Here is a 6,000-nt window from a genome sequence, read left to right on the forward strand (position 1 = left end):
AAGTTTCCTGCTACTAGCATATTGCTGCACAAATATATCGGTTAGTTGAGCAAAACTTGAAATAGAATAATTGGGAAGGTTAGTGTACCACTGGAGGGCCGGTCCTGTCAAACTAGAACCGAACCCCTTACACATGCAGGCCTGCCTCAATTCACGAGGAATTGCTGCAGTGAACATCCGTTGCTTGTATTGAGCTATGTGGTCGGTCGGATCCGTTGTTCCATCAAACATTTGCATGATTGGAAAGTTGAACTTGACGGGCATTTCAACTAGAGCAATTTCATCCACAAACGGCGAGTCGGCGTAGCAATTCTCTGAGCTTTTGTGGATGGGTGCCGGGACACCAGGAATTCGCTGGATCAGGGCCTCCATTTCGGCCAACTTTCTTGCCAGGACCTCGTCTCTGATTGCATACGGGCCGATCGCGGTTGGTTGGGCGAATTCTTTCCCAAACAACTGTTCTTGGGCGATCTCCCTCTGACTGGGTCCGTCCGCCTGTTGATTGGGTTGGCTTGGCGTGACCGCCAGGTTGGGCCCCAGTATAGTAGGTTGTGTGCCTCCTACGACGGCATTGCTCATTGCTATGCCCGGGGTGGTGAAGTTGGTTCGGGCGAGTTGTCCTCCGATGGTGGTTGTTCCATCCTGTCGGAGTGTTCCTGCATTCAAAGTAGCATGGCCTGGATCAGTCAGGTTACTAACGACATTGCAGTTTCTTACCGAAGATGACGGATCCGTCATGAGATAGTTGCATCCGTCCTTGCGAGTGATCGGTGTATCTCCCAGGGGTTGCATGGAAGACACTTGGGCTCGGAAGCCGGGAGGTTCGATGATCTCGATAGGCTCCATGGCTTCGAGACGGTCATACAAGTTGGCGTTCTCCTTTTCCAACTTCTTGCACCTCTCCCGTTCCTGATTCATCTGTTCAGTCAGTGCGGCGATCTGGGCGGCTAGGTCAGCCTGAGTAGTTTGAGCAACCACGTGGGGTGCATCAGGAGTTTCAGATCCGTCGCGACCGTTAGACATAATTGATGCTTGTAGAGATATACGGAAAGTGCGTTGATTCGCTTGATTGCTAGGGCCCCACGGTGGGCGCCAGATTGTAGAGGCTAAAATCTACAATTGAAGTTGACGTCTGCACGTCCGGATAGATTGAGCACTAGAAACCTGTCAACACAAGAACACGTAAGAGCCCTAGGTTGAGCACCGGGTGGGGGTGTCGACCGTAGAGCCTCCGACGCTCAAGTCAGTATCGGAATAGCAAAATAGAATGATAAGCGAATTGAAATAGAGAGAAAGACAGGCTGGAGTATGCGGTGACTCCAGGCTGTAAGCGGCGTCGGAGGGTGGAAACGGTGACAGTGTGTTGTGATAATGGAATATGGGAGGCGGAGATAGGCCAAGTTGGCTAGGCGGCGGAGTAGAGAGAATTCAAGGAGTCGATAGCAAGTAAGATTTTTTCGTGTCCTTTGTAACCTAGTCAGTCTGTCTATATAAAGGGCAGCCAGCCGCTAGGGTTTTACAAGCTGACCTTATCCGTCCACGCTTTCCACTTCCAAGTTGTTGCGATTTGGACGGGATCATAAAGATTCATCATTTGACTGTGTCAGCTTGGCGAAAGATATTTTTTAGGGTTGATGGCTAGGTCATGTGACTTCGTCAACAAGGTGGGCGGTAACCCTTGGGCCGGATGTGATACCTCCAGCTTGGTTATCGATTCAAGTTGATCTATAGCTTCTTGGGCTAGATGGACCAATATGCTTGACTGACTGGGCCTCTTAGGGTCGTGCCAGATTGGCGAGCTAACTTGATGGGTTTGGGCCAAGTGCGATTTATCCAACCAGACTATTGAGATAAGTTGGACTTGAAGTTTGTCGGGCTGGATTGACCGGGCTGTTTAGCTCATTGGTCCAACTTAAAAGATTAATTGGGTTGGATTGAACAGGTTGCTTGGCTTGCTGAGCCAACCTGGAGTGCTGATTGGATACGGGTCATGTTGACGAATTTTGCCCACTACAGTTAGCCCCCCACTCTACAATTAGAATTTTCTAATTGGAGAGTCATTATAGCTATTCCGTAGAGGTGAATGTCTCGGAACGTCGGGTTGTCTCAGTTGGTATAACCAATCGGTTTGTAGAAAAATTCACGTCAGTCTTTCAAAATGATGTTTCACGTCAGTCTTTCAAAGTAGACGGCGTGGACAAGTTCAGATTTTTAAATGCAAGCTTGTAAATATGTGAGTCAAGTTGGATCGGTTTGTCAACGTGGGATTTGGTACTTCATAAGCTTGGAGTGATTGATCAATTTTGAAGTTTTTTTTTTCTTCGATAGGGTTATGCTTGAGGCGATCATTGATCCTTATCTTTCTGATGGTCAGAATGATATTCTTACTGGTATTCCTACTGATGAGGAAATCATGGCTTGGGTTTTTGGTATGGATGCTAATAGCTCTCTTGGGCCTGATGGTTTCTCTGGTCATTTTTACCAAAATTGTTGGAACACGATCAAAGCCGACATCTTTGGTGCTGTTAGAGCTTTTTTCCTCAACTCTTATTTGCCTGCTGGATGTAATGCCAGTACTCTGATTCTTATTCCTAAAAAGGAAACCGTGGATACTGTGGCGGATCTACAACCTATCATTCTCTCGAACTTCTTCTTCAAGATTATTTCGAAAATTTTGGCGACTAGACTGAGTGTGGTTGCGGCGGCTGGTGTCTCTCCGAACCAATTTGGGTTCATAAGCGGTCGTTTGATCCATGATTGTATTATGTTGGGATCGGAAGGGTTCTGTTGCATGAACCGTACGGGGCGTCGATCAAACATGGCTTGTAAAATTGATATTCATAAGGCCTTTGATACGATGAGTTGGGATTTCATCTTTCAGGTTCTCCGTGTGAATGGTTATCCTGAGAGATTTTTTAGATGGATTTCTATCATCTTTACTTCTGCTCGCATCTTCATTCTTTATAATGGGAAGTTGAGTGGCTATTTTGCATGCTCTAGAGAGGTGAGACAAGGAGATCCTCTCTCTCCTATTCTTTTTGGTATTGCTGAGGATGTCTTGAGCCATTTATTCTTGAACTGTGTTAGATCGCAGCATCTGGTCCCTATGGATTTTAGTAGGGGGTCGATCTTCCCTACTCATCTCTTCTATGTTGATGACATCTTGATCTTTTGTAAAGCTACTGTAAAAAACGCGCGTAAGATCAAAGAGATTCTCGACTTCTATGGTGAGCTTTCTGGTCAGCTTTGTAATTCTGCCAAGTCTCACGTGTTTTTTGGATCTGGCGTTTCTAATTCTATCAAGAATGGAGTTACTCGTGATTTGGGGTTTGCTCTTGGTTCCCTGCCGGTCACTTATCTGGGAGTCCTTCTGTTCACTGGTCGTATTAAGGCTTCGCATTTCATGGCCATTTATGACAGGATTGTTAACAAGTTCTCAAACTGGAAGGGTTTGCATCTTTCGATAGCAGGGCGTATATGTTTGGTTCGGTCTGTTATCCAGAGTTCGGTTACACATTCAATGATGGTGTATCGTTGGCCTAAATCGCTTATTTACAGTCTTGATAGGAAGTGCTGCAACTTCATCTTGACCGGTAATGTGAACAAAAAACCGTCCTGTCTAGTTAGCTGGTCTCGGGATTGTGCTTCTCGCGTCGAAGGAGGTTTGGGGATTAGGTCGTTCTCGAATATGAATAAAAGTTTTCTGATGAAAATGGCTTGGAAACTGGTGCAAGGAACAGACTTCGCGCACTCCATCTTGAGCACGAGGTATCTGACAAGGTTTGGTTATGCCAAAGATTATCTGGCGTCTTCTCCGGTTTGGACGGGAGTTCGTGAGCATGTGAATAATTTGATTGATCAATCTTATTCATATGTTGGGAACGGTGATCACACATACTTTTTGCGTGATGATTGGCTAGGTTATAAGTTGTGGGATAAACTCCATATTCCGCCTTTTATGATGGATTTACTTACTCAGGCGATTAGTGATTATTTTTTTGATGGAATCTGGCATTTCACTGCTGATTTTGTCATTAATTTTTCGGATATTGTTGTGGATATTTTGTTCCTGCCTATTGGGGAGGAAGATGATACTCGTTTCTGGAAGCACTCCGTTACTGGGAATGTGACTGCGGCTTCGGCCTATGCTGCCCAGAACCATCGTTTTCCAGAAGTCCGATGGGGTCGTTGGATTTGGGAAAAGTTCATCCCGGAGCGTCACTCTTTGATTTGTTGGAGAATTATTCACAAGAAAATGCCTACGATCGATGGGCTTGTTCGTTGTGGCATGGTTGGCCCTAATCGCTGCATCATCTGTTGTCAGGATGAGGAGTCCATCGACCATTTGTTCTGGAGATGCAGGGCGTTGAAGCCGGTGTGGACTGATTTTTTGGCGTGGTTTGGAAAAGCGGAGTACTTGTTTTTTGAGGATATTCATAGTGTTCTCGTCGCGGCTTAGCATGAAAAATTCAGCACACAAGTGGTCTCTTTCTGGAAAGCGGAATTATGATTTACTCTGGAAAATTTGGGATTGTCGTAATCAATAGATTTTCGATGATGTTGGATTCCATCCGAATCTTATTATGGGATTTCTTAAAGCTATGTCTAAGGAAATGGATTCTCACTTTCCCAAGCTTGGTTGTGCCAGTAACTCTTGGACGGATTATTTGCTTCTCAGACGTATTGGGGTTTCTACACGTACTGCGGCGCCCCCCACCATGGTTGAGGTCCATTGGTGGCCCCCAGCCGGCCAATGGATAAAGGTGAATACAGACAGCTCTGCGTTGGGTGTGCCAGGAAATATTGCTGCTGGTGGAGTTTTTCGTGATAATTTTGGTTGGGTTCGTGGTTGTTTCCACTTTAAAGGTGGAGTCGGTTTCGCTTTTGAAGCTGAGTTACTTGCTGCCATTTATGCTATTAATATTGCTGATAATAGAGGATGGCGTTCCCTTTGGATTGAGGCAGACTCTACTTATATTGTTAACCTTCTGAATTCCCGTTCTAATGACGTTCCGTGGCGTTTCATGGCTCTGTGGAAGAGGACTATAAGTTTGCTCTCGAACTTTAACTTTCAAGTGTCTCACATTTACAGGAAAGGAAACACGGCTGCGGATCTTATGGCAAATCAAAATCGTTCCGAGGGCTGGTGGCCATTTGCGATTGATGAAATTAAGGATGCCGTGGCTCTTGATATGTCCACGCATAGCAGGGTTCGTATTAAATTCTAATGCTGCGGTTCTGGTTTTCTAGTTTCGGTGGGGACTTTTTTCGAATACCTTGCGCTCTTTGTGCTGTTCTCGGTTGGGTGGGTTCTTTTTGGAGGGGGCTGTGCAGTTTCGCATGTCAGGCGCTTGATTGGTGCACTCTTTTATGTTGGATAAAGATTTTGGGATGTTGGGCTGACGGGTTTTGGGTGGATCGAATTCGTTATAAGTTGAAAACTCGCTGGGGCTTTTATTCGAACACTTGGTGTTCTTGGTTTCGGACTTCTGTTTTGGAGCATTTGCTGCTGCTTGTGGCTGGGTTGGGCAGCGTCTCTGGTTGTGCTCAGGGCTTTGGTTTTTTATGTTGGATAAAGATTTTGGGACGTTCGGCTGACGGGTTTTGGGTGGATCGAATTCGCTATAAGTTGAAAACTCGCTGGGGCTTTTCTTCGAACACTTGGTGTTCTTGGTTTCGAACTTCTGGTTTGGAGCATTTGCTGCTGCTGGTGGTTGGGTTGGGCAGTGACTCATCCAAAAACACCTAACGGATGGACTCGAATTTATACGAGGTCGTCCTAGGGTGGTAAGGTGACTCAAGTCGTCTCACAAGGAAGACTTAGCAGGGCTCTAATCGTATTGCTCACAAGAAACTTAAAAGAAATCTAAACACTCTAATCAGAAGTTTGGGTCTGACACTTTCTCTCCGATTAACTAATGCGTAATTAAAATAAAGCATATAAAGTTAACTAGGCAAAAGATAGAAAGCCAATAAGAATGCAAGAAGGCAAACAAAGCT

The sequence above is a fragment of the Salvia miltiorrhiza genome, chromosome 6, assembly GCF_028751815.1.
Source record: "Salvia miltiorrhiza cultivar Shanhuang (shh) chromosome 6, IMPLAD_Smil_shh, whole genome shotgun sequence".
Taxonomy (NCBI): domain Eukaryota; kingdom Viridiplantae; phylum Streptophyta; class Magnoliopsida; order Lamiales; family Lamiaceae; genus Salvia; species Salvia miltiorrhiza.